The following is a 16,114-nucleotide window of genomic DNA, read 5'->3' as shown; positions in this document are numbered from 1 at the left end:
TCTCAAAGGTTGGTATCTGTGGTAATTATAGTTTGCATGAGGAGAGCTATACAATGGTTAAGATTTTGTTCTAGACTCAGGACATCAGGTTTGAATGTTAGCTCCCCCACTCAAAATTTCTAATCTGTCATTGGACCTTTTTCTCCATGGAACATAACCAGAAGAAGATCAGAACCTATGCAGGAAACACAAGAGCAATTATCTAAGGGCCAAGATAGAAGCTGAAATGACTGAAACTGCCTTCAGAAAAGTACAACACACTGGCTGTGCATAGCTGGAGCGGAGAGGGCAGCGTTTCCAATACTGTCAGGCAGTCTTTGGATGGCCCTGGTAGGACCTAAAATATCACATCTAGTGTGTTGGCTTAGAGCTAAACTCTTTGATTTGAGAAGATGGTACTCCAAAAACTGAAATGTAAGAAAAATTGATCTACTAACATATTATTTTGAATAAGGAGTCTGAGAGTCAGTCTTCTACTTGGATCAACTCTTTACATTTTCCCCACTCTGCCTAGCTGCAGCCTTTTTAGTCTCATAAAGTGTGTCACTTACTATATTGTGCAGAAATATTCCCAGGAGAGCCCAGTTTAAAATATTTCATTGTATAAATACATTCTAACATTTTAAAGATGTATCTCATGTGTTTTCCTTACTCTAGAGTGTACTTCATCCCTTTTCTTATTCATACCCTCTTTGTAAGCTTTAAATATCCACTTCAAATAACCTCTCTTTGGAGCTTTCACTAAAATCCAACAGACCCTGTGGTCTTCCATCCTAGTTCAGAATAGTCTCCACATGTCTTTTACTGTAATTTTCATTCTGCCATCTTGAAAATCATGGAACAAAGTCTGAAAGACACTCTATCGCCAAGTGTCTTGTGCTATATGTGGCTCTAATATCCACTCTCCACTTCACAGTCATAAAAGTTCACCAACTTCAGTGGTTCCCCCAAATAAGTGCACATTTCCCAAACCTCCTCGAAGCTAGATACATCCACGAACCCTGTTTTGGTTAAGAGGAGAAGCACTGTTCTCAGTTCTCTGACAATGTCGTTTTTAAAGACAAATATATTTATCTGTCAATCTTCATCGTTTCCATGAAATAAAATGCAAATATGGTGGAGCTGAATCACCATTTAAGACTAGGTGCATTTTGAAGATGGCAGAGCATGACAGGGACATTCCTTTGATGCCAGTGTCGTCAGCTTAGTATTCTGTACACTGCATGTGCTGCATCAATAATTACTAACAAGTGCTTTCTGTGGAGATGGGACGAGGCAAATATAGTCTGTCGATTTCCCAAGAAAAGCAGGTAGGTATCACGGTAGATGCCACCATTAGCGGTTTTTGGAGTGAGAAGTTAAAAAGTGGTATCAATCCTCTGCTTGGATGAACTCTGAACTTTTTTACTTGACATATTATCAGTCTAACTACAGCCTTTACTAAAGGATACCAACTTCTACCAAAAGATAGACATATGTTTGTTTACCTTCACCTGGACAGAAGAAGAAATAAATTCTGTGAAAGGCATCAAAGAAAAGACAGATATAAAAATACAAAATAAGGAAGAAATTACCACCTTGCACAAATTCAAAATTTTGCCTGGAGAATATTACAAAACTCTAGCAATCATGTATGACTTCCTTCACCTTTAAAATTTTTTTAATACTATAGGATTTCCAGGGTGGAAAAAAAGAAGTTGCAAGTAAGTGTCCTATCCCACAAAGTGGAAGTCCTTCAACTTTTGAAAGCCATTTGGTATAATGGCTAGTACATAATTTTACTTTGTGAAATGGGAAGAAAAGGGCTAAAGGTGTAGGGAAAGTGGGAAGGGTAGGGGGAAGGTAATAAGGGAAAATAAAAAAATGTGAGAAAATGAAAAGATGGAAATAAAGTGTTTTTGAATGGGGAGGAGAGGAGGGGCTGAAGGGAGGGCAGGGACAAGGGGAAAAATGAGAATCAAGAGCTGCCATGTAAAGGTACAAGATCCCAATAATGAATGTAACTGTACTTTATACCTAAAAAGTACCAATAAACTCAATTTAAAAAATAAAAAATAAAAGCATCATTTAAGGCCAGTTTACATTCAAGGCTAAGGAATATGTACATACATACACAGACAAGTTGTAAAACCTTCACATAATGTATTAATATGCTTTTAGACTAAGATTCAAAGCTTTTATATATGTAGTAACAGTTTGTGATACTGAATATGTGACATATTTTGAAATCTAAGATAACTAAATCTTTTTTGGTGGGAGCCAGGTGCTGAGGATCAAATTAGAGCTAATGCACATTAGACGAGTACCCTATCTCTGAGCTATATCCCTAGCCTCTCAAACATTACTTAAGCAAAGATATTAGATAGCTCATAGTCTATACAGTTTTAGTTATAGCAACATCTTTACTCAATTCTCTTTTTATTGTTTGCAAATATGTTTCAAATGTAACAGAAAGAATATATTTGCAAAAATATTTGTCATTGCATCAACTTTCTCAATATAATTGTTAAAATACAAATTAGATGTAAATTCTATGTATTTTTGTAGATAACAGATGATATTGACTAGCATTGTAGATATGTTAACCCCAAACTTCCTCCCTACAATTAGAAATGGTGCAGTTGTTAAAAAGAAGTATCCTTAGCCTAGAAGCTCATATAGTCAGTCCTGTGGCTTACATATTTTTATTGTTAGCATTTCAATTTGAAGTCACTTATATATTTATAAATCAAGTATTATTCTTGAGTCTGTTGCACTCTGCTAATAATTTATTATTGCTTTAAAAGAAAGTCAATTTATAGCTGGGTATGGTGGTATAATTCCAGCACTCTGGGAGGCTTAGCTAGGAGAATTCCATGTCCATTCCTAGTCCAGACAATTTAGTGAGATGCTGTCCCAAAATTTTAAAAAATGTTAAAAGGACAGGAAATATAGCTCAGTGCAGAGGTCTAGAGTTCATTCCTCAGTACAAGAAGGAAGGAAGAGAGGGATGAAGAGGAGGAAGGAAAAAAGGGGAAGGATAGGAAAAGGGAGGAGAAATTCAACTTATTGTTCAGTGGGGGAATATTGTCCTTATTTACGGAAGACTTTAAATTGTAGAGCTGGCCTTAAAATGATCCGATACAAACAAAATCCACCAAACTTGATTCTGGCCTCATGCTTTTGGTTTGATGTGCTATGACCCACACTTCTGCCCTAATGTAACTCTCTTATCCAGTTTCCAACCAGGCAGTCCTGTGGAAAGGTCAGGTTTATGCTTTGAATGTGAGTATCATTTCCTTCCTTAGAGTAAAGAAAACAAGAGACGTTCCTGGGCAAAAAGGGCTCTTTATAAAAGGACAAAATATGAGGTGTGTTCTAATATAAACATGGAAGAATTACCTATGGAATAATTAGATCTTTAAAAAATGAACAAATTATACTTCTGTAAATTTGATTTTTAATGTCATCTATCAGTACCTATGCTATAATCATTTTAGAATGTCCTTTTCTACCATGCCCCAGAAAGCTCTAACCTAATACTCTGCCTGCTCCATATCATGATTTGTTGGCATATTTTACCATTTATTATAATCTGCTTCATATTTTCAACTTTTGTTTTATATTTAAGCGTTGTTTACAGAACTAGACTATGAGCTCTCTAAGTACTAAAATTGGCACCCTTTACACTACAATACCTTTCTCACTCTCTAATACAGTACTAGATAAAAATATAATAGATGCTTAATTATTACTGAATTATTTCTAATTTTAATTACTGAAAAATTAATGTGTTATATTTATATCTTAAAAAATAAAAAAGAACTAGCATGAAGTATAGACTAAATAAAGTAAAACAACAAATATTCTATGCTAATAAATCAACTCATGTTCTGATTGAATATTAAAATAGCAATAACAATCACTTATATATTAAATAGTAATTATTACCTAGTAGTCCAAGATGAAAGAAACGATAAAAGTAACAGAAAAAACTATATATTATCAGAGAAAATGAGTCAAAGCTGATATAATTTTGAATATCTTTGTTAGTTAAGAATTTTACATTTTTTTCTTCTCATAGTAACAAATTAAAATGATACAAAAAAGAAATCTTTTAACTTACATAACAATCACATGACAAGACTCAGAATGAAAACTTCAGGAATTGAAATGTTAGAATCATAAAAGGTCAGATCATAAAGAAACTTAAAGATGCCCAGTAACAATGTCTAGACATTTTGTAAAACATAAAGTATTTGGGACGGAGAGAATTTCTGAGATTTTTCCATGATTATGAAAATGAGTGACTAAATCAAGAATAGAAAACCCTTCTAATTCTCTCCAATGCCCATTTTCTCACAATATACAGATAATCACTCATGTATTGTATATAAAATATGCATATATAATCACATATATAATAATGTACATTGACTTATTTGTAAAAAATGTTACTCTAAATTGGCCTAAAACCTTTTTCTCTTCCAAGGAATGGTTCAAATTGTCATTTTATTATTATTTTTCACCACCTGCACAACGTGTTAGTGAAATATCCATTGTTAACCTGCTTTGTTGTTGGAGGAAACCTAACTATGCGTGTCATACCACAGACAAAGGAAAAATCTTGATTAGCGTGAACTCTTTAAAAGTATATTTTTCCATAAAAAATGGATTGAACAAATGATTGTTGATTTCATAATCAAATACTTCGTTTAAAAAAACTAATATCCTACAAGTAACACAAATCTCTACTCTTTTAAAAACATTTTTAAATGAATCCATGGCTTCTACTCCTTGGTGTTCTGGCCAAAGAAGGCAAAAAAATTAATGACAACTTCTTTCATTAATTTAGGACACACTCAAATATGTAAACAACCAATTATTCCAGAAAATATAGTATGAGGAAAGTGAGCAGACTGCCAGCACAGTATAGGTAATCAACGAATATATATTTAATGAAGAAGCCTATTTTTCTAGATAGTGCTAGAGTTTCGATTCCTTTTTGCCTGGGGATCTACTGCCCAGTAAGTTCTATAAACCATGTACAAAAATAAAATAAGTAAGTGAACCAAAGAGTAAATGAGAGCCAGGCACAAATGCACATTACAGATAATGTATGCTTCATTAGCTCAGTGGAAGGAGAAATGCTTAGTGGGCATGGGGGAAGTGGAGTGTAGGTCACAGCTGCACTGGATGCTGTTGCTACAGAGGAATTTCTCAGAAGAAAATAAGAATAGTTCTACAATTAAAGCCTTTTCAGTACTCTCACTGTTGTCACATAAGCAGCTTTGAATGTAATATGCAGGATAGCATATCCAACTGAAGTGTAAAAATCGTTTTCCCAAAAAAAAAGCATTTTCCTCATTACCTTAGGATCAAATAATAATAATTAATAATAATAATAATAACAGGTGCAGCTTGAGGAGGAAAAAGTCACACTCCCACTTACTGTCTTTTTGTGTTTCACCTTAAAAGAAGCTTTGATAGTTTTATACATCAGTCAGCATCCAGCTTTCTTCTGTGCTGGTGTGTTAACCTTCTCCCTCTGGACACTTGGGATATTAATATTATCCTCTGTAACAATCAGCAGACGAAATACAGCATTTACGCAAATACTGCAAATTAGATTAAACTGCAGTTCTGATGTAACCCTGTGACATATAGTTTCTTGTGCATTAAGCCAAATGTACAAGCATTTAATGACTAATCCTTTTAGGTATTTTAATGCCCACATGAAGATTTATTGAGGAGAAAGGGAAAGCATATGCGGTTTTCCGTTAGAGCCTGCCTGCGGGCGGAGGATTGAGCAGATTGGCTTTTTTTTTAATTAATATTTCAGTTCTTTGTGTTTTGGCGGGCAGGTTGCACGTGGCCCTGGTACTGAACGGACAGCTCCCTTCTCCTAGGCTTTCCGCTGGGGGATAGCAGTCTACTAGGGCAGAAGGAGACCCCGGAGACTGGGAAGGGGGGAAGTGGGGTGGAGTGAGATCAAGTGCGGAATCCTCCCTCTTTCTTCTACCCCACACAGCCATCGGCTGACCTCCTCCAGAAATTAACCTACTGATCTGTATCGGTAGAATTAGTCATACTAGCAGTCTTCCCAGTTCAGCCACAAAAGGGGAGGGGAAAGCTCGTCAGACCCTTCTCCCTCCCCTGGGCTCACTACAAACAACTTTTCTGATGCTAGAAGGAGATCTTTGAAGATGAGAAAGGCAAGTTCGCCTGCATTTTAGGAATTTTCCTGCAGATGGGAGGGTTTTAACTAATGAAATCTCCAGGATCACACTGTTTTTAATGTTATTAAACCTTGTTGAATAAAGCAGTGCTTGTGCGTGTATTAGAAAGAAAAATTAGTGTGTGTGTGTGTGTGTGTGTGTGTGTGCGCGCGCGCGTGTGCAGCCTGATCAACAACTTAAAACTATCAATGATCTTTAAAAGTGTCTTTTTTTTGTATTCAATCCAATTAACATCCTGTTTTCAAACAAAGTCTGAACTTTGTTTTGAAGTGCATCTCAATAGAAGAAAAAGAGGTAAGGAATTGTAAGTTATTGGTAACCACCATTTCCTTTAAGTAACTGGAAATACTGAAATATTATCATATAAATACTAACTAGAATCAAGGCTTAGAGGCGCATGCCTTTAATTCCACAAAGTTGATTTAGAAAAATTGCAAGTTGTAGGCCAGCAGGGGCAACTTAGTGAGATCCTGTTTCAAAGTAAAAATTTAAAAGAGAGCTGGGGATGTCACTTTCAGGTAAAGGATCCTTGAGTTTGAGACCAGTGCCACAAAAATATATACTGACTAGAAAACATAAGAATTTTTTGTATCTTCAGCATCAGTGGTGATGCCCTCTGAATCTGTCTCTCAAACAAAATGCCTCGCCAGATAACGAATGTGTAGCACATCTGTATTAAACTAGAGACTTTGACGTGTACCTCTATCTTTATGAGAATATTAACATTATTACTTGTTTTGGGTTCTCCAGTTCTGATGATCTGGCCATAGGAGAAAAATATATTTACCTATTCCCCTATCATTAAGCACAGTCACGTGATGAGTTGTGTTTAACATATTTCTGGAAGATTTTTCCCTCGTCTGCCCCTAGAAATTTGCAGAAATAAAAATCATTAGATTTCTGCATTGCCTACTGGAGAACATCTGCCTGGGAAGGCCCAGATCAAGGATGGTTTGTGCACTGGGCATAAATTTTTGCTTTGTTAAGCAACAGAGATTTTGGAGTTGTTTGTTACCCAAAATATGATGTTTCCTGATATGACTAATAAACTCCATTTTAAAAAATCAGTTGTAGGGCCAGGGATTTAGCTCAGCAGTTCGGTGGCCTGCCTTGCAAGCACAAGGAACTGAGTTCAATTGCCAGTACAAAAAAAAAAAAAAAAAAAAAAAAAAAAAGTAGTTGCAGGGCTGGGGATTTAGCTCAGTGTTCCATCCCCGGTACAAAGAAAACAATTGTTAGTGATTAGTTTTTCTTGGGATTATAAACCAATGCTGCTCAGCAGAAATTAAATCCAAGTTGCATGTATAACTACATTTTTAAAAGAAAAAATAAACAGGTAAATTGACCTTTAATGCTACATTTTATTTATCAGTCCATTCAAAATGTTATAATTGTAAAAATTATGAAATACATTCTTTTTTCATACTACATATTTGAAAATCAAAATAACAGATCTCAATTTGGACAGGCTTCACTTCAAATTGCCACTACCTTCTGGCCAAAAACCACTAGGCATACTCCTATAGTTGCTAAAATTATGTTTGTAACTTGTTGAGAGAGGATGCAAATCATGGAAAATCATAAAATGTGTCATTAAGAGAGTGTTATAAAAGACTTGCTCTAGAATTTGGACTTTCACTGGGTGATTTCAAGGAGACAAAGGATTACACTGTATTGAGGGCTCTCAAAAAGCTGAACTGTATTCTGTGTATCCCCATAAAGTTTTCATAGGGAACAAAAATTACGGTGGGGTTAAAGTTATAATTGCTAAAGAAGCAGAAATCATTTATATTAGCCAGTGAGGAAATATGGCTAGTATTTTGTGACTTTAGACAATTTTCCTGTCTTGTCAGGGTTCGGATGTAAATAGAGTGTTTTTTTTGTTGTTGTTGTTTTGTTTTGTTTTGTTTTTTTTCCATCTTGATCCTTCCATGGTTACAGAGTGGCTTTGGCTGGTGTTTATGTTCTGTAAGATTTTGATTTCTATAAGATTCTTCATTTGAAGAACACCACAATGTAACTGCCAGACAGAAACACCAAAGCCTACTTGATCATCTGTGACTAACTATGGAGGTAGAGGGATATTGTTTCTCTCATTAGTCTGCTAGAGCTGCTATAACAAAATACCACAGACAAAGTGTTAACAAAGTTAACAGAATATTTGTTTCTCACAGTTCTGAAAGGTATAAGTACAAGATCCAGATGTCCCTAGGTGGGCTGGAAAGTAGTTTTGAGATAGAGCATTTGCCCAGCAGGCGCAAGACCCACTCAACACTGCAAGAAAAACAAAGTTTTGGCAAGGTTGTTTTCTTCCAATGCTTGTTTTCATGGCTTGCACATGCCAATCGTGCTGCGTCTTGTTTCCTGCGTGTGTTCTTCATCTTCTAAGGATACTGTCCTATTGAGTTAGAGCCTAGCCACATGACCTCAGTTAACCTTAATTACCTCCAAGAAGGACAAAAAGGCTTTAATGTATGAAACTGGAGTGGGGGACATATTGCAGTCCAGCTCAATAGCCACCTGTGGCTAGTCATCACTGTGAAAGACAGCACCATTATAGACAATCTCAGATTGATTCAGGTGGCTAAAGACTCTGGCTGAAGAAATTCCTCAGCAGATTCAAAAAGACTTTGTAAGTTTCACTGATGATAAACAAGCACTGAATTTTCTTTAATTTTTCTTTTCAATATCTGTTTTCCCTATTCTATCCATCATGATAGAGAGTTCTGAAGTTAGATGTTAAATAGCCCTATATTCCTTATTGGGGGTAGTTTTGAATGAAAAGTTGAATAAAGTAAATGAAGTGAATAAAATACATCCCTTCCCTTTAGCATTTCTTAATGTCCCATCAAAGAATCCCTTTCTTACAATAGACTTTATTATGTCTTAAGATATTTGTCATTCAAAGTCATCCAAATAGTATATTTACCCCAACTTAGGGCAAAAACACATTCCCTGTCTCCATAGTATGTATACTATAGTGGGAAAAAATAGGATGAAATTTCTATAACATTCCATAATAGGCCAGTAGTTTTATTTTCTGTGGAAGTATGTGCAGGTTCTATGTCCTCCAGAAAAATAAAGTCTTTGAAATGGCCCTTGGTTTGTTGATTTTGCATGGGAGAAAAATTCTTAGAGTAAACTATTATAAATTTCTGTTTCTTTTTGGAGTTTGTATAATTTTCACCACTATAATCTATATAATGACATAAATAAGGATAGTGTCAAAGTACACAATTTCTACATCTCAGGGATTTTGAATTTTGCTGTCAACTGTATCTGTGTTACACTTGACAGTGTCATTAAAAAGCACATTAAAATGATGTCTTTCTAACATTCTACCTCTTTTTCTTCACCACTATGATCCAGATAATTAATGGTAAAAAATCCTCTTCTAAGTTGTGATTGAATGCGCCAGGGCAGAGCCCCCACATGTACTTAGTTTTGTCACCACCTAAATCTTAACAATCAGACAGGAACACACCCTAAAAGAGTACTGCTATTTCAATGTGTTTGACTAGAGAAATAGGAAACAAACTTGTTCTTTTTAACTGCTAGAATATAAATACATGAGAAATAGATAGTGTTCAATCATACAAAGAACCTTACATTGCAATATTTATCAGAATGTCAGCACTCATTAGATATATTTCTAATATATGGTACATATTTAATTCATCACAGTCTATATGTTTCCAGTGCCTTATACTAGAGAGAAAAACCAATGCTAGATTTAGTCTCTAATTCCTCAAGAAAGGAGGGCTCAAGAGGTGACATTTCGTACATCTGAAGATAAAACAACACAAACCTATAATTCCCATTTCACAATATTGTTTTTTTACTGTGGGTTGAACCCCAGGAGTCACACATGTTGGGCAAGTGTTCTATCACTGAACTATTTCCCCAGTATTTCTTACTTTATTTTGGGGGAGAATTTCAATAAGTTTTCAAGCCTCATCTTGAACTTTTTGTTTTCTTGCATTAGCCTTCTCAATAGCTGGGTTTACAGGTGTGCACCACCATGCCCACTTCACTGAACTGCTTCAAATGGACTTTTCATTCCATGATCTATCTACACTGAGATTTCCAGGCTGTCCCTAATTGAGAGAAAATCCAATTAGTCAGTGGAGTGGGCTGTCTTTTGGGCAGTAATTTCTAGTGCAAGCTCTGTGTGTGTGTCTCCCTCCCCTTCTCCCTTTCCCACTTCCTCTCCTTCTCCCTTTCTCTCTATTGGTCTAGTGAAGATTTACCAAAGGAAGGTGCAGCATGGGGCTGATTCTGCGATCACCACTCCATCCTTTGCCGAGAACACCGACAGAGAGGGGATTTGGAAGGGTGACTACTGGCTCCCTTAAGGCCTTTTATAATATTAGCATAGAGGGTAGGCCTGAGGAAAAGGTGTGTCACCTTCTGAATCTAGACATTTGAAAGATATGCTTCCGACACAGAAGTCAGTAGATATGCTTATGATGAGACAGAATGTATACAATTTGAGTGTTGCACAGGATAGATCATAAAGGAGAATCAACACTCTTCACTGTTCGGGCTGATAGTAATCCTAGGGAGATTTTTACCATCCAGAAGGAAAGTGATTGTATCAGTCCAGACTCACGCCAGAAACAGATTTAAGGTACATATATATACAAGAGTCAGGTGTGGAAGACTGTAAAAGGGCTGTTTGTGTGCTGGAGATCAGAAGGACCCAGTCAAAGGTCTAAGGCCTGGAGCTTACAGTAGTGTCTCACGCAGGTCTACATGAAGGGGCTGAAGGGTCTGCTCTGGAAGGCTGAATAATCTGTGCTGGAAGCCAGGAGATGACATCTAAGGTAGGGGCGAAGACTGGAGCTCCTCTGAAGAAAGAGAAGTGGGTTTCCTTTCTTCATTCCCCATTTTATTCCATCAAGGATACAAGCCTGTCAATTGGTGCCGCACACACCCAGGGTGGGGCTTCCATCATCCAGGCCCAGAACTATGACAAATCAATATAGTTATCATAAACCCTTAATCCATGTTCATCCACCCTAGATCCAGCCGCCTCCACAAAGCCCCACCTATGACTACATGAGGCTTTGGGGGGACAACTAGATATGACTCATAACAATGATTTGAAGAAATAAATCATAGTAAACATTATGTGTGTGTGTGTGTGTGTGTGTGTGTGTGTGTGTGTATGTGCCTTTCTGGAGATTAACCAAGGGTCTGATATATTATGAGCAAGCACTCTACCACATCTCCAGCCCCAAAACTTTTAAAGCATAAATTATAAAGTTGTTTTATATATACTCACTTAATTTAATACAGCCTGGTTGGAAAAGAGCAGAGTGATTAAGTGATGTTTCTAAAGTTACAGAGCTGTTCAGTGGCAGATTCGTTGAATATTGTACCATCCTCTACTTGCTCAAAGATAAATCAAAGCAATGAAATTCATCCTAGCTACTGTCTAATTACCATACAATCTACAACCAGAACTGACTTAGAAGAAAGGGACATTGTCAGATCCATGTCGCTAAAAGTGGCAGGGCCTAGTAGGAAACTATATATTAAATGAAATATCCTGTTGGGCAAGATGTGCGATAAAGAAAAATTATTGCAAATTTGTGGACTGTATCCATGGGCATTACAAGCAGCAAACAGAAAGAAACAAAGGAATACAGTAAATATGGATGGGCTAGGAGTTTCAAAACAAACTATTCAAGGGTAAGTAAAAGACAAACGTGAGGTCTAAACAGCATGCACGGAGTGTGGAGATTTGACGAGATTACATAATGAAGCTAAGAAAGTGTAAAGGCAAACACTAGCACAGCCAAGTTGAAGAATAAAAGAGCGATTGCACCAGAGATTAAGATAAATAAAATAATAAGGCATTGTTCCAGTATGTAAGGAAGAAAAGGTCAATGGAAAAATAAACAGGGCCTCTGAGAGGCTACTGGGGTAATTGACAGAAGAAGCAGACAAAGCTCTTTTAGGAAAAAGAAAAAAAAAGAAAAAAAAAGTAACTGGAGGCCTTGGTTGACTCAAAGCTCCCCAGAGCTACTAGGAAGGAGAGAAGGCAGGGACTTCGGTTCAGCAACTAGACAGATGCACAGGGACTGTGTAAAAGTTGAACGAACAAAAAACTGAGTGTTAAGAAGACCACAGCATGAAGTGCTGCCGACAGCGAGCCATCTGCACACCTCCAGTTCACTGAGCTGCACCCAGGACGTTGGAGCAAAAGTGAAGCAGCGACCTTTCAGGATTCTGAGAGGAGGCATTAAGTCAGAGCAGAACCCCAAGCAGACAAAGCACACCTGAAAGGTGTCTAAAGAGGGTGGAAGGTGAAGAAGAGGCTCAAGGCAATGACAGAAGGAGAGGAAATAAAATTAATGAAATGTTTAAAATTTTAAAAACCTAGAGTTTATTTAAGCCAGGAGAAATTAGCTATAGAAGAAAAGGAAGAGAATGTGGGGGAACAGGTTTACCCACTCTATAGATCCTACAGGAGTCGCTGTGGGTCGAGCAGCTGCAAGCAAAAAGCTGAAGCTCTAGCTCTAGCTCCAGCCCTGGCACTGTGTCTTGATTGGCTATGTGACCTTATCGGCTGTAAAGCATAGACACTGAAGTCTCCTCCAGTCAGACGGGGGGGGGGGGGGGGAGTGCCATCTGTCCAAGGTTTTCCAAAATTGAACTTAGAACTATAATTTCTTGGTAGCCTGTCTAGCAACTTCCCTTCTTCCTGATGATGATGATGGTGGTGGTGGTGGTGGTGGTGGTGATGGTAAGACGGGATTTAGCTCAGTGGTGCAGCCACCTGCCTCGCAAGTGCAAGGACTCCAGTTCGATCCCTGGTACCAAAATCAACATCATCAACATTTTACAGGCTTACCAGGGTGCATACTGATGTAAAACTATCCGAGTGCTGGAGACAGGAGCCCCTATACTTGCTTTGCTAAGCTCACACTTTACTGAGCTACAATATTCATGTAAGCCTCACAACCGCCGGACTAGCTAATGGTTAGCATTCCCCCGGCCCCATTTTACAGGCGAGAAGAGGAAGTGACTTTTCCCGCAGAAGGAAGGTTCTCAGGCCCTGTGGTTCAAAAGCCAGCGCGCTTCCTTTGGGTTTAGATTTGCAGCCTGGGCTCTTAGGAGATCGCAGAGGCCAGGGCGGGATTTCCTGCTTCTCCGTGGCCGCGGGGATGAGGAGCCGCACAGCAGAGAGGGACTGCTCTGCCAGGTTTCCCTGGGCACGCGAGAGAGAGGAGGGGTAGCCTCGGAAGACTCCCGAGCCGCGGGCTGGAGCCTCAGACTCAGGAACTGAGAGGGAGGCGGACCAGGCGGGGAGGGAACCCGGTGGGTCACTGGGAAGCTCAAGGTCCGAACTTGAGGCCGAGTGTGCAGCCGCCAGTCCTGCGGGTTTCCCATCAACACGTCCGGGAGGCTCACGCCTTTTTGTACAAGAAACTCAGACACCTGCCCCCCGCGCCCCGTGAGGGTTCTTTCTTTAAGTGTTGGAGGAAAAAAAGAAGGGGAATTTTGAAAAGGAAATTTAAAATTTGAAAAGTTTAGATACGATAGACAGCAAAGGCCCAAAGACAGAGAGGAAAACTACATTAGGAGCTCACATAGCTGAGTTCAAGGTCGACAGTGATCGCGGCTCACTGCAGGGACGAGCTCCGGCCAGCCCAGGCCTCCTGCTCCCTGGGGCGGGGGGGTGCAGGGTGGAGCCTCACAAGGAGGTGGTTTCCACCTACACCCGCCTCCTCTGGGCGTGGTGAGGGTGAAATAATTGGCGCACCAGGGCCTGGCACGTATTCCAAGTATAAATAAATTCGCTGTAACTGTTACTTTGTTCCTGTCGGTTTTTCTCTGCCAAGAGAATAAGTGCACGTTCTCCCTACTTGAGTGAAGAGGCGTGTCCTCAGAATCAAATGAGCCAATGCTTTCACAACGCCCTTGGTAAACTGAGGTACTACATATAATCAGAAGGCCGGCGAGCAGACGTTCAAATTCTGGAACGACGGAGAACAAGAGTGCAACCTCTCCAAACGCAAACGTTTCTTGGCCAGAGGGTAAATTTCCCACGAGAGACAGGCCTTCGCGGGAAGATTGCCTTTCTGCCTAAATGAGCACAGCCAGCTTGGAGGCTCCAGGGCTTCCGCCTCCGGGGTCTCCGCCTGGTACCCGGGTGAGCGCCCGCCCCTTTCCCCCCTGGAGGCCGACTCTGCTTGCGCCGGGGCTGCGCTGCTTGGGTCGGAGCCCTGCTTGGCCAGGTGCCAAAGGACGAGAAGTCGGCTAAGTCGGAGGCGGGCCTGGGCGCCAAATCTCACTGTTATCAAAGAGGGGCCTTCAGATGAGAGAGGACTTCCAGTTTAATTTTTGGCTTTTTAATTGCTTGCAAATGCATTTCCTCTGTCCTATTATGGAATCTGTGTTGCCTGTGGGCTTCGAGGCTAAGGCAGAATACAGATCCTTGTCAGGTTTTTAACAAACAGCCCAGGGGGCGGAGTAGGGTCTTGAAGGAGGAGATTTGGGGGAAAAAAATGGAAAGAAAAAGGGGTTTTAAAAAATCAATGACAACTCTTAAACTGTAATGACTGAAGAATCTGTAAGAAATGTTAAATTCTCATAACCAACCTAACACTCTTTTGAAAGCTGGTTGTCTCCTCGTTTGCAATTATGGAGCTTGGGAGGCACAGTGCCCCTTCTGTGTTTAAGGTGAGGTGGAGGTGGACCTCAGGGGTGGACAGCAAGGAAAGCCAGGGGAGGGCTTGTGGAAAGAGACCCAGAGTCAGCAACGACACAGGCCAGAAAGAAAAGCAGGTGATTTCCTGGGAAGGGCCAGAGTGGGGCTAGGGAGCCTGACCTAGCTGGTTTGCACATAAGACAACACACTTTGTCATGGCTTTTCTCTCCAAATACCAGAGTACAATTAACTGGGCCCACTTTTAGAACACTTGCTCCTGCCCAGGATCACCTTGGTTACATGGAGCACTCTTCTATCTCCTCCTAGTCTGCTGAGGCAAAATGAATGGACCGGGGTTGAAGTACCACACATTTGTCTTTCCGCCGCCCAAGGGAGTGCCCCGCTCACGCACCTACTTCAGCTATGACTGGGAAAGTTTAAAAGGTTAGAAGAATTGCATCTCTGAGAAACCATAGACCACGGAGCAGTTCCAGGCCATTAAAATCCTGAGTGACTGAAACTAAGACCTCCAGGGAGAGAGCCCTGAGAAGTCCCTCTGTGAGTGGCTCTTGGAGACCCAAATTGTACACCCTGAGTGGCTATCCAGGTGGAGGCACTCAGAGGGCTGAAGATCCTCAGAGGAATGGAAGGGTTCCAGAGGGTGAGCAGGGCAAGAGCCACCTTATATAAAGTAAAGATATCCTTACCTGCTCCACATTCTCTGAAGGCGTCTTTGTTATGTTCATCTAATTTAAGGAGTGAAAAGAAAGAGGATGAGAGCAGTAAAGACTGGCGCATCTATCCAGACGTACAACTCTTATTCTGCTTTGAGTGCTGAACATCACCCTATGGGAATATATTGCACTATACTGTGTCCTCAGTGTTTCACTATCCCGATGAACCCATACTCTTTTGAGGCCAGGGTCTTTATGACTATGGAAATTGTCTGTTGTGTCTGGGTCATGGAACTTCAGGCCACTCTGGATCAGAACACACTGAGTGTCATTGTTAGACAATGTACACCATGTATGACAAAGGCGTAAGTTCAATGGATGCAATCTCATCTCTACCTCCAACGAAAAATGAAAGAAAGAAGAAAGGAAATGAGAAAAGGAGAGATGGAGGGAGAAGAAAGGAAAGAACAAAGGAAGAAAAGGAAAGAAGGAAGATGTTCTGGTTGATTCCTGGGTGTAAATATACTCAGTGAAATATTTCTGGTTAAAAATGTATAAAT

The sequence above is a fragment of the Fukomys damarensis genome, unplaced genomic scaffold (assembly GCF_012274545.1).
Source record: "Fukomys damarensis isolate Sample0158 unplaced genomic scaffold, DMR_v1.0_HiC HiC_scaffold_14, whole genome shotgun sequence".
NCBI lineage: Eukaryota > Metazoa > Chordata > Mammalia > Rodentia > Bathyergidae > Fukomys > Fukomys damarensis.
Note: the sequence above shows the minus strand (reverse complement) of the source record.